The sequence below is a fragment of the Rhinolophus sinicus genome, linkage group LG02 (assembly GCF_036562045.2).
Source record: "Rhinolophus sinicus isolate RSC01 linkage group LG02, ASM3656204v1, whole genome shotgun sequence".
Lineage (NCBI taxonomy): Eukaryota > Metazoa > Chordata > Mammalia > Chiroptera > Rhinolophidae > Rhinolophus > Rhinolophus sinicus.
The window spans coordinates 190,096,544-190,115,697 of NC_133752.1; the positions used below are offsets into that span (position 1 = coordinate 190,096,544).

Genomic DNA, 19,154 nt, shown 5'->3' on the forward strand with positions numbered 1-19,154 from the left:
TCTGAGCAGCCACTCCTGTTCACTTAATATTAGTGGTGAAGCTCCTTAGCCAGGGCTGCAGAGATGACAAAGAAATGGTCGCCATCTCCTTGAAATTTAGGATATTACACTTAGGGTAGAAAATGTGTCTGAAATGAGTAATCCACCATCAACAAGACACACACCAAAAAAACCCCCTTTCATCTCAAATTCAAAAAGCACCCATCCTTTCTAGTTAGTGAGGCTGGATAATTTCTGAAATTGATGGATGCTTATAGCATACACAAGAAGAGCATTTTTTCCAGCAACGGAACCTTTTATCTGGCTCACAGGCCGCTAAAAACATCCCCAAACCATGCTTCTTTGCTGTCTTTACTGAGAGTAATTTTCACAAACATCATTTTGAACGCCGGCTGTAGCGTGCCAAAGTAGGAAGCGCGGCGTGCCTCAGGAGGCAGGCACAGCCGTGGCTGGGCATCCTAGAGGAAGGCATTTCTCTTCTTCGAGCCTCAGTTTCTTCGTCTGCAACGTGCGTTTGTGTGGACACAGGGGACAGGACCAGATGACCTCTTATTGCTTTAAGGTTCTTAGGCTGAACCCAGAATTTCAAAACTGTGTCATTGTCCATCTGCTAAGCCCAAGTGGCTTGCTGCCCTTGGGGACAGAGCTCTCGGAGGAGTGATCCGAAAGAACGCTCCCTTTCCCCAGCTTCCCAAACCCAGGACCCCTAACCAGCTTCTATATCACCCCCCCCTTTCCTTCTCTGACCCTATCTGCTCTCCTCACCCCACACCCCCCTCACTGTACTCTGGCCCCAGGGCTTTCTTGCTGGCTTCTCAAACATGCCCAGCAGGTTACAGCTTCAAGGCTTTACACTTGCCATGCCCTCTGCCCCACATGCACTTGTCTCAGCTGTCCACGTGGTCCCCACCTGACTTCTCTCAGGCTCCTGCTCAAATGCCACCCCCCGCCCCCAGGAGGCTTTCTCCAACCCTCTACCTAATGAGCACCCGTCATGCCACGTCTGTTCTCTGTGAGTACTTACTTGTCACTACCTGCTCTATGGAGGCTGGCTGCCCCCACCAGAATATCAGCTTCCTAAGGTATGACCCTGATCACTGCCGTTCCCCCCAGCACCTAGAACCTGGCACATGGTAGGTGCGCAATCGGTATTTGTTGGAAGAGCGAGCAAATGAACGAATATGCAGGACAGGAGAAGGTTCCCCCCACTCTCCCAGCCCCACCTCTTGCCCAGTAGAGCCCCTGGTCCTGTAGCCTTTGAGATACCCACCCAGCCTACAGTAAAGCCGGTGGAGTTCTTGGAGACCCAGTTGTAAAGGGGGAGACGGAGGCCTGGAGGGAGAAAGGGGCTCCTTCACTCAGCTCCCCAAGGTCACAGAGCAAGTTGTCCTGAGCAATTTTCCTTATGTCAGGAAGCGGCACAGGCCACCCCAGCCCATACCGGGCCTCCAGCCATGGCCTTTGCTAAACTCCTGTCCCTGTGAAAGGATGCCAAAGGATGCCACTTCTGTCTCGGGCCAGAAGTCCCTCTCCGCCCAAAGGGGACAGGGGTGGGAAGAAGAGACAGTGTGGAGAGCGTGCTCAGGTCTGGCTCTTTTACATCTATGATCTTCTGTCGCCTTCACTACAGTCCACTAGGGTAGAAGCCATTGTCCCCACTTTACAGATGAGCAAAGGGAAGCCCAGAGAAGTGAAGAAGTTTGCCCAGGTCACACGAAGCCAGGAAGTGCCCCAGCAAAGCACATCTTGTTTTTTTCTGGTCTGTGAAAAGCCATCTGGGGCTAGAGCTGCAACCCCAGGAGCTCTCTGCTCCAGAGGGAAACCTGTCAGTCAGCGGGGAGCTCATCTTTTCCTTCCTCCCACGCCACCTGCCACCTGCCACCCTCCAGTGTCACATGGCATGCGGGGGTGCCTTCCCTGGGAGGTTGTGCAGGGAGCCCTGGGAGCTGCAGCTTGTGGGTGCTGGCAGGGGACGTGCACATGCTCAGGAGTACACACGTGCTTGCTTGCTCACTCTCTTATTCTTCATCCTGTCTCTCTCTCTCTCTCTCCCTTTTTCCCTTCCTCCCTCTCTCCTTCTCTCTCTTTCTCTGTAGCTCCTCCAGAAGCATGTCAGCCTGCTGGGTCAACGGCCCCCAGACTGGGGGCTTGCACAGAGAAGCCTTCACTGTCACAAATGGCAGGGAACCTTGGAGACCAGCCCAGCCAGCCCCCCTCCTTTGTGAATAAAACCTAGAACCCTGTACGTCATAATTAGGGCAGTCCTGGGGTGAGATCAGGGACCTTTCGAGAACATACACTAAGCATATCCATTCATTGCAAGGGCTCCAATGTCAGACCACCTGGGTTATAATCTGGGTTGTTGCCCAGCTGGTTGACCCTACACAAGTTCCTTGGTGTCTCTGAGCCTCCATTTCCTCACCTACTTTAAGATCATATTTCCTGAGCCCTGTCTTAGTGACAGGCATGGTTCTATGCTCTGTACCTATATTTACTCCTCCAAGCAACGTTATGAAGTAGGTATTTCTGTCATCTGATTTAGATCTGAGAGAACTGAGGCACAGAGTGGTTACGTAGCTTGCCCAAGGTCACACAGCTGGGAAGCAATGGAGCCAGGATTTGTTTCCAGACAATGAGGCTCCAGAGTCCCTGAGTCTAACCACTATTCCGGTCTACAGTCTACTGAGGACTAAAGAAATGTGGTGTATTAAGCACCTAGCACTGTACTAGCTCACAGTCGGCCATCATCAATGATTATTATGTAACCAACAACTTCATGCACCTCTTGAAAATCTGATGAAAGACACAGACCTTCCTGATAGAAGATGGCATGTGCACACACAACACATTGCACACAATTTCAGGTTATTCCTGCTCCTGAAGTCCACCCACGAGCCCACCTGGGGAACCTCAGCTCAAGCCGAATCCCGTTGTTTCCACACTAGGAAGGAGGAGGAGAGGGCACGTTGAGTGTGTTCACATCCTATTACTTCGTTTGTTGTCTGAGGTGGGTATTACATGTATTAACCCACAGCGCAGACGAGAAAACTGAAGGAAATGTCGAGGTCCCATAATGAGCTGGCAGCAGACGTGATTTTCCTCTTCTCAGGGACCCCTTTCTTCCTGGCTGTGTGTTGCCTGGCCCTGAGACCAAGGTGAGAAATGGAGTCCCCAGGGTCATGCCCAGATGTGGCATGCGCTCAGGGAAGGATATTTGGTGAATGAGTGAGTGAAATGGGTCCCCACTGGGCTAAGCCATGTCAGAGCTTCCCGTGGCCCAATACCTCTCCTGAGCCTTCATGACTGTCCATGAGAAGGAGACAGAGGAAAAAATGAAGGAAGAGCCAGACGAATCCTTGTGGCGTGTCAGAAACCACTCCCACAACCCCCTCATTTACAGGCAAGAAACTGAGGCCCGGAGCCTGACTTGCCAAACAGTCACACAGCGGGGTGAAGGCCAGGACTGGTCACCTAGGCCGGAGCTCAAGCAGCGAGGGTCAGAAGGAAAGAGCGCTGGACTCGGAACACTTGGGTCCAACTCCTGTCATTCTTCAGTGCTGTGACGAGGTAAACCACACGGCCCCAATTTCCACATTTGCAAAATGATGGTGATATCTACCATGGAGACTGCTAGTATTAGAACTGAGCAATTTGACCATTTTCTAGTTGAGGCATGTTCCCCTCATTTGTCAAAAGAGGACAGGTTGCTGTGAGGATTAAATGAGAATGTAGGCAGAGTGCCTGGCGTTAAACAAGTGTTCAGTGAGTGGTAGCTTTACTATAAATGTTACTGTTACCATGCTGAGCACACAGGATGTATCTCTATATATGTTGTATGAACAAGTGGATGGACCAATAGACAGGCTGACAAGTTGGCTGGCAAAGCTGTGGAAAGTAAGGTGGGGAGATGGATGGATGGGAAGAAGGTAGTGAGTGGATGGATGGATGGATGGATGGATGGATGGATGGATGGATGGATGGGGAAACTGGTAAGAGGGTGGGTGGATGGATGGATAGGTAGATCAATAGACAGGCAGAGAGATAGGTTTGGGGGCAAACAATAGGTAGATAAGAAGATAATAGATGGATGGATAGGTGGCTGGATGGATGGATGAGAGGATGGACCAATAGCAGTCAGACACTGGTGGCTATTCAGAACAGTGGATGGATATGTGGGAGGGGTAATTGGTAGATGGTGGAAAGATGAATGAATGAACCAGAGGGAAGGAAGATAGAGGTGGGAAGATGGAAGACCACAGAGTGATAAATGGCGGCTCTTCCTTCCCCTTGAATTGAAGTTGAGGAGCTGGTAGTGGCAGCTGCAGAACTGACGTGGACGTCCACAGGATGGGGAAGAAAGAGAGGTCAAGAGCCTCTTGCTCCAACAGGGTCACCCTGGAAGTGTGGCAATGAGCAGTCGCTTATTGTACCCCAGTGTCTGTGTTTGGTTGGAAGCCCTGTGGAGCGAGATGACTGGGAGGAGGGCAGGCATAGGGGCCTGACCTTCATATGGACACACGCTCCTAAATGTCAAGTGCAGTGGGAGGGTTGCCTTGGGAGGGCACAGCTTCCACCAGACGTGGCGGCAGCTCCACAGCCTAGAAGGGACTCTTAGCTGGAAAGGACTTGGCAAAGGCAAACCAGAACGTGCCCCTGGGGACTCCTTGGATTTAGCTCTAAGAACAAAATGTCCCGTTCATCATCGGTTGGCTCTGCAGCAGGATGGACCTGCTATGGGGGGGATGGTGGGGTCTTGGGGCTGAATTGCTGCCCCTGCCACTGATGTGCTAAGTGGTCTTGGACAAGCCCCACCCCCTCCAGCCTCCTTTTCTCACCTGTAATTGAAGCCAAATCACCTCCAAGTTCCCTGTTAGCGTTGACACCTTAAAACAATCCCAGATTTCCAGGAGCATCATAGGGAGGGGCGGGGCCATGGAGAGGAGCTGAGGAGTGGCCATAACCTACTCAGATGGTGACCCAAGGTCCAAGGGCCTATTTCAGGCTTCAGGGGTTTAATTGACAATGACGACACCTTGGGATGGCTCCCCACTTCACTTGAATGAAAGGCGAAGTCCATCCAGTGGCCGCCATGACCTTTGGCTCTGCCTTAACCCCACCACCTCTCTGCTTTCTCCTCCTGTCACTGCACCGACACTCACGCTACTCGGATTACACTGGTCTCTCAGTGTTACTGGAACATGCCGAGCAGGCCCATCTCGGTCTGCCTGGCACACCCCGTGGGGACAGAGTCCCAGAGAGCACTTTCCAGGCTCTCGGCCTCATGTGCAAAGGTGCTGGCCCGGGTAATAGATGGCCTTCAGCTGTAACTAGGTGGCCGTCAGCTGTAACCGGTTAGCCATTGGCCACTGATATAACTGCCGTGGCTGAGCTAGCAAGCAGATTGCAGTTAGCAGGGGGTTGGTTGGTTGGCAGGCAGGCAGGTAGGCAGAGAAGCAGATGGTGGATTGTGACCAGCAAGTGGGTTGGTTGGTTGGCAAAGAAGCAGACGGTGGATTGTGCATCATGTGGCTCCTGCTCCCTGTATCTCCAACCCAGCTGCCAGCGAGACTATAGTGGTATGAAATCCCCCATCCATGGCTCCGTTGGTGTTCCTTTTTGGCCTCGCCATATCCTGCGTTCTTGTGCGGGGAGCAGGACCAGAGACTCTGCATGACACATGGCTCAGTGAGCAGGGTACGGCACCACCAGAATCCCCAAAGGGGTAATGGAGCAGTTTATATGCGTGAAAGTTTGCTTCTGGAGTCCCGTGAGGAGCGGCGCCGGGAATGGGAGGTGCGGTCAGCCTGGGAGACTCGAGCCTCTGGAGGGCACACCACCGTCTTGGCCATGGAAGGTGCCACCTTCCTTTTGGTGGTCCGCTGCTGCCGTGGGCTCCTAGAGTCATGGACATCTTACACCGAGGCCACCACCCATTCGGACAGCTGTTGTGGTGAGCAGGATTCTGCCCAGGTAGGAATGATCTCTGATTCTGGGCAGAAGGACATGTGGCCCCCACACAATGTGTGGTGCCGGTTGCCTCTGTTATCAGGAGTTGGATGCCTGAGAAGGGGTGGGAGGACATGAATGGCTCCCCGACCAGCGTGGAGGGGGCTGTGCAGCTGCCAGAGAGCTGGACCCCAGTGGCGGGGTGTGGAAAGGTGCTGGATCAGGGAGTAGATGGCCATCAGCTGTAACCAGTTAGCCATTGGCCACTGATCTAACTGCCGTGGCTGAGCTAGCAAGTGGATTGCAGTTAGCAAGAGTTGGTTGTCGGTTGGTTGGCAGAGAAGCAGACGGCAGGCTGCAGATCGTGTGGCTCCTGCTTCCTGTGTCTCCAACCCAGCCGCCAGCGAGAATATAGTGGTGTGACTCCCCTACCTATGGCTCCGTGGGTGTTCCTTTTTGGCCTCACCATCTCCTGCGTTCTTATGTGGGGAGCGGGACCAGAGACCCCATATGACACTCCACATGACACACCCCTAGCCCAGGGAACCACGTGGTCCGTCCCTTAGGTCCTGTATGACCTGCTTAAATTGCACCCCCTGCTCCCCACCCTAGCATGCCCTATCCCCATGGCACTTACTCCTTTTTAACACATCCTTTAATGTGCTTATTTTGTTTATGGTCTGTCTTCCCCAGGACCAGAATGTCAGTTCTGAGGGCATGGACTTTTGTGTTGGTTATGTGAAAATTAATAAAGGAAACCTCAACTAAAATTTGTGTCAGGAAAACCAATAGAGGGAGCTCTCACGTCTTACTCCTGGTCAATTACCCGCACTAGGAAAAGACAGACTTTGCATCTACTTTACTAGCCTGGCAGGTGCAAGAAACCCAGCCAATAAGAAACGCCACAGCTCAGCCCATGGGAAGCCATCGTCATCCTGAACTCTTACTTTCCTCCAATGAACTTTCTTTTATTTCTGTTTCTTGCTAATGACTTCCTTGTCCCACCCTCTTTTCCATAAAAATCTTCCATTTTCTGTAACTCAGGGTGTTTCTCTGTTTGCTAGATGAGATGCTCCCCAATTCATAAATTATTTAATAAAGCCAATTAGATTTTCAAATTTACTGAGCTGAATTTTGGTTTTTTTAATAGTTCCTAGGCACAGTGTGGCATGGTAGTATTTGAGGTTATCCGATAACTGTAGTGTGATCGTGATGAGGGCAAGGAGTAATGGAGTGTTTACCATGTGCCAGGCACAGGACTCACTCGTAGATTCCTCATGGCACCTCCACGAGGTACACAGTGTTACTATCTCCTAGTTTACGGAGGAGAGAGCAGAGGCTCAGAGAAGGAGTTTGCTCAGGTCCCATTGCAAGGCTGGGACCAGAACATGCCAGAGTCAGGTCCAGGATCATTCCACAAAAGCTCATGGAGTTAGCGGAGTCCCAGCACTGCCACCATGGGACCTTGATCTTGGGTAAGGCCCTTTTTCTCGCTAAGCCTTCGTTTCTACATCCGTAAAATGGGACAGTAGCACCTTGCTTTTGCAGGGTTGTTGTGAGGACTGAGGATGCCAATGGATGTGAATGCTTTGTGTAAGACCCGTGCGTGTGTCACTGGGTGTTAGGGTACCACTGTGCCCCCACGTGCTCGGGCAGGGTGAGCCAGCGGTCCTCTAGATCAACCCAGGACCCCAGGATTGGTTTATGGTAATCCAGGATAACGCACTCACTGCTGGCTTAGGATCAAAGCTCAAGTCCCTCCTTTCTAGACAGTTCTTTCCTCCCAGCTCCACTAGACAGTCCCTCCAGGGGACTTCTCACAGCTGTCGGGACAGGGCCATTGGGAGGAGCAAGGGGGGCAGGGACAGGAAGACCTCAGTGCTTTCCCAGGCTGAAGGCCACCAAGGAGTTGCTCTTGAATTCCTCCACCACAGCTGGGCTGTTCCCGAAGTGGCTTTCCCAGACCCTGCTGGCCCCAGTCTGCTGGGTATAAACATGGAAGAGCCCCGCTCCCGAAGGGGAGGGGAGAGCCTTGTGAAGAGGAGGACTCTGGGGATTCAGGGCCCACACACTCTCAGCATGAGGTCAGGTTGCAATTCTCTTGGGCAACTCCAGGTCTCAGTTTCCTCACCTAGAAAATGGGTTTGGACTAGATGATTTCACCCAAGAAGCCCCAGGACTGGAGTCCAGAAGAACAGAGAAAGCAGCCCTAGGATCTGCCCAGGAGACAGCGCCCTTCCCCCACTAACCTCTCTGATATGGGGGCAAATTGTTCTCTAACTCTGGCCTCAGGCTCCACATCTGTAAAATGGGCTAGTTGAGCTGGAAGATCCTACAAATCCATTCTTGCTCTGCCATTCTTTTATATCTGGTTATATATCTTTTATATCTAGTTATGGGTGGGAAGGAAAGAGAATTTAGTAAACTCCAACTGTATGCCAGCTGCTTTTTGGACATTATCGCATTTCTCTATGTATTAGTTTCCCATTGCTGCTGTAACAAATCACCACAATCTTGGTGGCTTAAAACAACACATATTTATTACCTTTGTTGACTGGCAAAAATAAATCTCCAGATAAATCCCCAAGAAAAACTGTTTATTCAGGGAAAACAAAGGAAAAAGAAACAAAAAAACCACCAATGCACACCTCCAATGTAGGGCTCCCACATGAAGGAAAATAATGGCTCGGTTCTAAAATGGCTATTCTATTTATTAGCATCCCTCCCCCTGAAGTTACCACAAAGTTCAACAGGAAGTCAGGGCTAGAGAGTCAATGGGGGGGGGGCGGGGAGGAAAGCTCCACCCACAGTCCTCCCAGCTCCATGGTTAAGCATCCTGAGATTTCAGTTCACTTTTATCACCTTACAGTTCTGGTGGTCAGAAGTCCAAAACCAATTTCACTGGGTGAAAGGTGTCAGTAGGGCTCGTTCTTTCTGGAGGCTCTAGGGGTGAATCCTTTTCCTTCCTTTTCTAGAATGGATGATGTCTTCATTCCTGCATCGCATGGCCTTTTCGTCTTCTGCTTCCTCTGTCCCACATCTCCTTCTTCCCACTCGGAACTTCCTGCCTCCCTATCAAGAGGATCTTTGCAGTTACACTGGGCTCATTGGATAATCCAGGATAAAGTTCCTATCTCAAGATCCTTAATTTAGTCACGTCTGCAAAGTTCTCTTTGCCAAGTAATTTTGGGATTAGGATTTGATATCTTTGGAGGACCATTAATCAACCTACTACATCTATCAACACAAATCTGCCATGGAGCTCCGTTTCGAATCCCAGCTTCTGACAATTTGTAACTATGTGATCTTGGGTCTGGACCTAATTTCTCTAGACCTGTTTCCTCATCTGTAAAATAGAGACAGTTGACTGAGGATTATTAGAGATAATACAGGGAAAGCTCTGAACACAGTGCCTGCTACCATTGTTGAGTGGAAGTATATAGCAATTGAAATGATGATGGTGCTAAGTCCTCTTGTTTACTGAGGACTTACTATGTGCCAGACACTGAACTGAGTATTGAGTTTCTGTAGGTGAGCTAAATAGACATGATCCAGGCACTCATGGGAATTACAGACTTAGAACAAATAATCACAAATAACTAGGTAATTGCCAAAGAGGCTCAGAGAGGGCCAAGGTCACACAGCTGGGGTGAGGAGAAGTGGGTGGGATTCACACCCAAGTCTGTCTGATTCCCAAACCATTACTGTTCCATGCACTCCCAGTCTCTCAACCTGACTGAGGCCAGCAGAGGACCCGAGATGGGAAAGGACTTGCCAAATGCAGACCCAGGTCTCTGGGCATCCTGCCCAAGGTTCTTCCCAGAGGAGACCTGGAGATGTGAGGTAGTAATGACTAGCCAGATCGTGCTCATTGCGTCTCACTCTGGGCTAGGAGGTTGTTCGGACATTTTACATGCCCAGTGTCACTGCGTCTCCATGATGCCCAGGAGAAGAAATGTGTTATCCTGTTTTACAGACAAAGAACCTGAAGTTTTAGTTTGTATGACACGCTCAGGGTCACCTGGAGAGTTAACTGCCCAGCAGAGACACAGGAAACCCACTAAGAAGAGGGCCTGGCGTGGAACATCCAAGTTCAAGTTTGCCTGACCCTAAAATCTGTCTTTAACCCTGGCATCCCCTGCCTCTGCCAGCTGGTGGGTCTGCAGTGGGAGGCTGTGGTTCTGAGGGGTTAATGCCAGGCTGGAATTCCTCCTGAGAACAGCCTTCAGGGAAATGGGTGGCTTGCTGGTGCCACCTAGTGGCCTTTAGGAAACATGCCGCTTCCCCGGGGGGTTCAAGGACCCAGAGACACTGGGAAAGATATTAATATTAACAGAACTTCCTCGTCCTCCATCCAGCTGGATGCTCATAGCAGATCGGCAAGGCTGAGCTAAAAGTGGTCAACATGACCATCCTCATTTTGCTGTTTAGGAAACTGAGGCCCAGACAGAGAACGACACACCTAGCCAGGCAGGGGCAGGCCTAGGTGGCTGCAGGGACTGGCAGGGAGGTCAGGCTTGCCCTGAACCCGTCCAGCCTCTGGAGCCTTTGAGGAGGGTGTGAACAATGAGGCCCAGAGCGGGAGAGACCTGCCCAGGCTCCTATGCCAGATGCCAGGCTAGGACCCCAGGTGGCCTGCCCCCTGCCCCTGCTCTATGCCGACACAGGAGTTCCAGGTCTGTTTGTGGGTAGGCCATGGGACACCAGAGTGGGAGGATGTATTGTTCCAGGTGAGGTCTAGGAGGGCCTATCAGGGCTAAGAGGAGGGTGTGACTGGGAGGAGCTGGTTATGGTGGGATTCCTGAGGACAGAAGGCAGGCTGGGAATAGAGATGGACTGTCTCGGCTGAAGTAGTAACCAAGTCTCCTCCCAGAGAGCTAGCTCATGAGGCTTAAGGACAAACATGGCTGGAGAAATCCCTTCCTTCTTAGGGACAGTCTTGGCTGGAGAAATCCCATGATTTTAAGGGATAAACACGGCTGGAGACATCCTGTGATTCTTACAGACAAATATGGTCCTTGCCCTTGAAGGTGCTTGATATCTTCATTCATTCGACAAACAATCGCTGACCACCTACTCTGTGCCTGCCCATGAGGGATGCTGAGGACCCACAGACCAACCAGACCTGGTTCCTGCTCTGCAACTTCCCACAGCCCAGTGGGGCAGACAAAGAGATAACAAACCATGAGAACTGGACAAGGTGAATCGGCGAGGTCTCCAGCAGGGGCACGGGCTCTGCAGCCGCCAGATCTAGCTGATGATACTAACAAAAATAGTGGATTTATGGAGTGACCAGTATGTGCCAGGTACTGGTATAATCACTTTCCGTATATTAGCGAATGTAATGTAATCCTGACTCTCTCTTACTAGCTGTGAGACTTTGGGTAAATTAATTAACCTCTCTGATCCTCGATATTCTCATCTGCAGAATGGGAGCCATAATATCTACATTCTTAGGTTATTGTGGGTTTTAGATGAGATGGCGTGTGTGTGTTGTGCCTGGAATGCAGTAGGGACTCTATAAATGGTAGCCACCATTGAAATAATGAGTGCTATCATGGAGGGATGCTGAATAGGCCCCACAACCTCATACTTATCTAAGTTTTATCTTAGGGTTGGGGACAGTTGTGCCTGAGGTCGGGAGAGGATGAGAGGGAACAGATTAGGATAGACCCCTGGAAAGGAGAGGAGACTTGGCCAGGGCCTGGAAAGGGTGGGGGTTCTGCCCTCTCTTCCTCATCCTCTTCTCCTTGGCTCCTCCTGCAGCTCTGGGGTTCACCCCCGACCCTCCATTCCCACACCCGCTGCCCTGGGCCAGGCCTCACCATCTCCTTCCTGGACCTGCGTTTCCACTGGCCTCGCGGCCCCTACCCCCTCCTCTCTGCAGCCAGAGGGAACTTCTAGAGCACAAATCAGTCTGTCCCTGTCTCTCTCCTGCTCTTGATCTCTACCCCACAGGAAAGCCCATTCAAATGTGACATTTAAGGCCCACCCTCCCTCCCGGCACTGGCCTGTTTCCTCACCTCCTTCCTTGTGTCCACAGAGACCCAGAAGTTTAGCTACCTGAAGCTATACCTAGCTACCTGCCGTTTCCTAACAGACCCTGCGGGCTCCCTCCTAGTGGGGGTCGTCTGCCTAGGACGACCGCTGCTCTTGGTTCCCTTGCCTCATCTTTCCAGATGCCCTTCCTGAGGGAAGCCTTCCCTGCACCCCTCCCCCATGGTTTCAGGGACATCACACCCCACACTCCAGCTTTGCTCCGACCCCCAGGCCACAGGGTGTCCATGCTGGCTTACTAGTCCATCTCCCTTACGAGAGGATTACATTAAATGAAGTGAGACTGTCATTATGAAATGCTTATCCATTATGGTTTCAACTGGGACCAGGTCTTTGTCATCGTCGTATGCCACTGTCATATAATGGTCACGACCCTCTCATTCCCGAGCACTTACTCAGGGCCAGGCACTGTGCTAAGGGCTTCATTTGTATTAATGCCCCCTGGGAGATAGCAACTATTATCCCATTTTATAGCTGAGGAAACTGAGGCCAAAGAGGGAAGGAAACGAACATTAGAGCCAGGTAGGCCAACCTCAGTGGCCACCACACTATTCCCTCTTGTGGCACACAGAGGCACACGGCCTCCAACACCTTTCCTGCTTGTCCTTCCTGTGGCAGCTGGTTTCACCCTCAGGCCTCAATCCCCACATCTCCTCCTGAAGAGGCCCTCCATCTGACCCCTCTGCTAGAGACCACCATGCCACCCTGTTTGTTTCACACACACACACACACACACACACACACACACACACACACACACATTCTCAACTGTGAGAGCAAGCACTGTGGTTTCGCTCTCTGTTCCAGGCTAGCCAGTCACCAAGCTGCTTCCCCAGAGATCCCTTCCTCCTAGTATTCACACCTTTGTGTCTTCCCCTCCCACACTGGGCAGGTGGACCTGTATCACAAATAGGATATTGTGTTTAAGTGATGGAGTGTGACTTCCAGGGTTTCATCATAAAAGACATCGTAGCTTCCACCTTGCTCTCTTGGGTCAATGGCTCTGGGGGAAGCCAGCTGCCATGTCGTGAGGACACTCAAGTGGCCCTGTGGAGAGGTCCCCATGGGGAGGAATGGAGGCCTCCCGCCAACAGCCAGTATACACTTGTCCACCATGGGAGGAAGCCACCTTGGAAGAGGGTCCTCCAGCCCCGGTCCAGCCTGCAGGTGACTGCAGCCCAACTGACAGCCTGACTATGGCCTCATGAGAGACCCGAGCCAGAACCACTCAGCTAAGCCATTCCTAAATTCCAGACCCACCAGAACTGTGTGAGGTAATATCTATTATTGTTTTAAGTTGTTACGTTTTAGAGTATTTTGTTATGAAGCCATAGATATCAGACTCAACACTCAGCAAATACGTGTATAAATAGGTGGTTAGATGGATGGTGTGTGATAATTACAGCTCCCAGTCACCTGTGGGCCCTGTGACTGAGCTGGGCACTGTACCAAGTGATTTACAGGTGCTGACTCATAGTAAATCGTCACAGCAACCTACGAGATGGCTGCTACCCTGTGCCCATTTTACGGATGAGCAACTCTGTGTGGTGAGGTTAAATAACTCACGCAACATCACACTGGCAGAGCTCGCACTTCTAGCCTGGCAGTTTGGAGCCATAAGTTTCACAGCTACACCACAATACCTGGTGGTTCCTGTCCCAGCCCAAGCCCCCCTCTCCAGGAAGGGGTCCCTCCCGAAGGCCGTGTGGTCCTGCAGAGGCTGACCCTGGAGCTGAGTGGACATGGATGGCAGAGCTGGGAATGGCAGAGCTCACGTCCAGCTGCTGGGAACACTGCCCTGTCCCCTACCTGTGGGTACCAGTTGGACGGGATAAGACAGAGAGGGCAGCTTCTGTCGAGTCACTCCGAGTGGAACTGAGTCTCTGTGGGGGCGGGGTGGGGGGCAGAGAGCTCGGATTCCAGTCAGCTTGTCATCACCCGCTCCTTAGCCAAACTGCTGAGGTTACACACTCCAGGGTGCTGGCTGGGCTCACGGAGGACCTCAGAGTCTTCGTTCTCTGGATCCCAAACAATATGGTGGGGGCAGCGCTAAAAATAACAATGCAATTAGGAATAGAGACAGTGGAAATGGAATGGCTGTGTGTGATGACGGAGGGATGGTGGATGGGGGAGTGGGGTTGACACAGTGTGAGGGATATAAATGATAAATGTCTATTACATTGTTTTGTGTACCTGAACCTAATAAAAACAAAAACAAAAACCAATGCAAGACCACCAGCCCCTCTTACCCTCTAAGAAAAGGAGTCTAAAAGGGTCTGCAGGCTTCTGGGGAGCATGGAGTGCTCCTGCCCACACTGTCCTAGAAAAGGGGACTGGATGGGGCAGAGCTGGGCCCCTGGGAGAGGGGAGGGGTCCAAGGGGTCTGGGCACAAGCAGCCTGGGTCTAGGTCAGGCCTACCTGTCACACTCACTGTGTGACCTCAGGTCAGTTCCTTAACCTCCCTGTGCCTCTGAAGAATTCATCTGAAAACACTGGGGTGACACCAGAACCTGCTCCCCAAGAATGAAAGAGCCTGGTGTGAGATGCGTGCTCATGCATGCCAGAATCTTCAGTTAAACTGTAGTCTTTCCAAGGACCTCTGCGCCACACAGAGCTAGTAAGAGGTAGAAACTGTCAGGGTTCCGACCTGAACACCATGCTTGCCTCTGTGTCACTTTGCCCCTATGCATTGTGGAGCCTTTAGTGCCTGCCACTGGGTGTGGCACCCATTAGATGCAGTCACTGTTGTCAAGCAAATGAATAGAATGGGTTGTGGGAACTCGGTAATGAGTTCCCCGTTGCTCCAGAGGTATGCAAGCTCAGCCTGGGTATGGTAGGGGTCCTCAAGTGTTGGATTTGGGGTTGAACTCAGTGCATTTAAGGTCCCTCCCTGTCCCTAGATGCTAGGGTTCATCACTGTCCTCCCATAGAAGACAGAGAGGATGCAGGGATGATTCGATTTGTTTATAGTGGGTGAAACTGAGGCCCAGAGTCGGGATTTACTCAGTGTCACTCATCCAGCCCAAGGTGAATCTGGTTTGGGACCTCAGTCAAGGCAGATGCTCAGCTGAGCTCACTCTACACCCCACCAGACCCAGGGGGAGACAAAGCAGGAAGGTGAGCTCCTGCCTCTGAGTGTCGAGAGAAGGCAGATGGGTGGGAAAGAAGACACAGGACTTCGGACAGGCCTGAGGAACCCTAAGGCCAAGGGCGGTGCTCCCGGGGCGGTGCTCCTGGGGCGTGCAGGCCAGGGAGCAGTCAGTGGCCACCGGACGGGATGCGGACCTGAGACTTTTCTGGTCCAATCTCCTCATCGGTCAGAAGAACAAATGAGGACTCGGAGAGGAGAGTCTCGCGGCCCAGATCTGCAATGTCATTTAGGGCACAGGACTGCCGAGAAAGTCAGAGGAGGGGGACATGAGGGGCTGGGCGGCAAAGCCCAATGCTTCAGCAAAGGGGATAATTCACCTGGGCAGAGAAGGACTGGGGTCAGGGCCTCCTGGTCTCACTCCTGGCCTTTCCCACCAGACAATAGAAATAGCCATTATTCTTCAAGCAGCCGGGATTTGCTAAGCCCTGTCCCAGAGGTTCTGCACAGATTAACTTGTGAGGTAAGGACGGGGAATATCATCACCTCCATGTCTTCAGAAGAGGAAACTGCAGCCAGAGGGGTTAAGTAACTTCCCCGATGCCACAGAGCAAGTGAGCAACAGATCTGGGAGCTAAACTGGCAGTGGCTGGGGAGTCCCAAGTCTTTGCCCACGTCACCCTGGCTCTGGTGGCCTCCTGGGGTAGAGGATGGGCCCACCTTCCTTTCCCTCCAAGGTCATCTCATCTGACCTTCAGGGTGGGACTATCTTAACTTCAGCTCCACCCTCTGGAAAATGAATCATGCTCTGGCCAAGAAGCTGCAGCCCATGCCCAGTGGGGCAGGTGGCAAAGCAGCCAGCAGGGTTGGCTCTGTGAGCCTTGAGCACCCACGTGTGCCAGCCACCCAACAGGCACCTCCTTTTTATTACAAGCTTTCTGGAGATAGAATTCACATTCCCAACACTACACCCATTTAAAGTGCACAGTTCAGTGGTTTCAGTACATTCAGGATTGAACAACTGTCACCATGATCCATTTAAGAACCATCGCCCCCCCAAAAACCCTGCTCCCCTTAGCAGTCACTCTCTTCCCCACCCTTCCTGCTGCCCTAGACAACGAACTAATCTGCTTTCTCTCTCTATGGATTTGCCTCTTCTGGACATTTCTATAAGTGGAATCACACGACCCGTGGCACCTCCTTTTGAAGCTTAGGAGTATAATCGCCTTTTGCAGTAAGATGGCATTCTCTCAATTTTGTAGGTGAGGGAACTGCAGGTCACAGTGGTCAAGTAACTTTCCAAGGTCATGCAACTCAGAAATGGTGGACAGATTTGGATTACGTAGGTCTGGATCCGGAGACCTCAGGCCACCCTCTCAGGCCTGGAGCCCAGAGTTGCCTGACAGCTTCAAGGGCATGGGGGTCCAGGTGAAGGGGTGGGAGGAAGGCTGAGAGGGTGGGGGAGTTTGTGGGTGCTGAGGGTCCAGGGGAGGCACTGGGTTCACCCACCAGATACCAGGATTACAGGGAGGAAAGGAAATGGGCAGGGCAGGTAGTGGGGGCAGGTGGCAGGCACAGGTGGTGAGGACAGGTAGACAGGGGAAGGGGTGGCTGAACTTCCCCTCAGGGCAGCAGTCTCAGACTCCGCCCTTCCCTGGTGACTGGCCCAATCACATCCCCTGGGGGATTTCCCCGCTGCTGCCTCCTCTCCCTCTGGAAACAGCCCTCTCCCCTCTCTCCCCAGACCCTGGCCTGGCTGCATGACTCAGCCTGAGCCCTGGAGCCGCTGTGGCTCTGCTGCCTCCCCCTGCCCCACACCTGTCCCTATCTGGTGTGTGATATATAATTATCACCAACACCCGGAGGGCTGTGCCAGGACTGCCCGGGCCAGCATCCCAGGGCGAGCAGCTGTGCCCCCACGTCCTCTGGGCCAGCCTTTCAGTTAGGGCGCACTGCTCACCCCTTATTGGCAAGTCCCTGTGGGTAAACAGAAGAACCTCACGTCCTTCTTTAACGCTCTTTATATGTTTTAAATGATTTCCGTATCTTGACCAAAAGAAGTCACTTTTTAGAATATGCTCTTTCAGGCTACTCTCAGCTTTGGACCCCCTGTCTGATCCATCCCACCAGCTCCTTGGGAACTATTGACTAAATGAACCCCTGAGGCTCAGAAGGGGAAGGGGACTTCCCCAAGGTCACTGGGCTGGGAAGCGACAGGCTTGAAGTGTGAATATGTGTCCGGGCTCCCAGCACAATTGTCCCATGAAAATGGAATTCTGAGGGTGCGGTTATGGGTCCAGCCTGCCGGTGTGGGGAGGGGGGCCCTGTGACCCTTGGTGACCCAAGTGAAATGATAGCAGCAGCTGCTTACTAGGCTTGAACACCAGAACTTTATTCACTTCCTCATGTAGTAATTCACTTAGAGCCAGACAGTCTGCGATGGAATACCAGCTCCGCCACACTTAGTGTTCTGTGACTTTGGGCAAGTCAGTTAACCACTCTGAGCCTCGGTCTCCTCACCTATAAAATGGGTATGATAACAATAGCCCCTGCTTTATAGAGCTATAGTGAAGATTAAATGAGTTAATATGTGTACTGTGCTTAGAAAGTGCCTGGCGCATGTTGAGTGCTTGATGAATGCGAGCTAATATATATTGTTACAATTATTCCTGGTGAGTGCATTATGTGGGCAGAGCCCAATCCCACCCCTCCCCCAGCCTCAAGGAGCTCACAGGGAAGTGCAAGAGACAGTCAAGAAAATAGGGCTGTTATGATCCAGAGAGGTGAGGGCTGGCATGAAGTTTCTGTATAATGGGGACCTGGCCCAGACTGGGGGCCCCTCGGGAGGTCCACGGTGCTGTGGAGGGTGCCAGCTGGGAAGCAGAGGCCAGTTCTGCTGCCCACCTGCTCTGTGACCTTGGGCAGGTCACTTGCCTGCTCTGAGCGGCAGGTTCTTGCTCTGTATGGTGGAGGTGCTGGACTGTCTCTCTAAAGACATGGGCAGCCAGACATCCAGGAGGCCACCACAGCTCCCCGGGCTATTTTTACCCGGACAACGGGCAGTCCCAGCACTCTTCTTGGAATCAGAACCTGGGCGCGTGCAAAGAGCCAAAAGGTCGTGCAGCCCGACCCATCCTGTGTCTGAGTCTGGGCTGGCTCCCTCACCAGCCTCCTTCCCAGTCTTATCCCGCCTGTGAAACATGAGGTGGGAGCATAGCGGGACGCCATTCTCTAAGCACCTGGCCTCAGGACATGCGGTGATACAACCGTCCTCAGGCCCACTCCGTGCTTGTAAAACATTTTTATTTTTATTTTCAGCTGTTTACAAGCCACAGAAAAGTTACAGGATTGGAGATGGAGAAAGAAGGAGGGATAGAGACTGCTCCTGAGGGACAGAAATAGAGAGAGACGGAGACAGGGAGAGCGAGAACAGAGACACAGAAACAGAGTGACAGAGACAAAGATAGTGGTGGAAAGCGAGATCTATAGTCAAACACAAAGAGACAGAGAGAGAAAAATAGAAAAGGATTGAAAGAGAGAGAGAGAGAGAGACAGAGATAGAAATACTGACAAGAGAGAATGCAAGATGGAGGAGACAGAGAAAGACAGAGGGCAGAGGTGGCTGCCCCAGCACAGAGCCCTCTGGCAAAAGGGGCCAGGCTTGGGGGCCCAACCGAGGTTTATCTTCTCTGGGCTTCAGTTTTCTCGTTTGTAAACCCAAATCTGAGCTACGTGACTCCCAAGGGCTCCCTGGACTCTGGTGGTCAGACCCTGTGGTGTGAGGCATCTTGAGAAGGAGTTGGGGTGATGCGTCCCAGGGATGCTGAGTGCAGTGGGCAGGCCTTTCTGCACCCACCTTCTGCTTGCTTGTGTCTGCAGACCCACACCTGACTCTCCCCACAAGGTCTGTGGGCCCTCTCTCTGCACAGGGCAGGGCAGAAACATGTACTCCTCAACCAGGCTCCCTTCTGCCCCCTGTTCTTAGTAAGAATCTGCAGTCTGGGACCCCTTCACTAAGGAAATAAATGAGTTCCGGGAGAAGGGGTCCAGTTCCTGGAGCCA

At 52.1% G+C, this 19,154-nt stretch overlaps 1 long non-coding RNA gene across 1 annotated transcript; it reads left to right on the plus strand.

Annotated features, from left to right (window-relative positions):
• Positions 1-4,158: 4,158 nt before the first annotated feature.
• Positions 4,159-11,352, plus strand: LOC141570163 (uncharacterized). Its single transcript, XR_012494100.1, has 2 exons — positions 4,159-5,970; positions 8,922-11,352. It is a non-coding gene; the product is annotated as an uncharacterized LOC141570163 (long non-coding RNA).
• Positions 11,353-19,154: the final 7,802 nt, after the last annotated feature.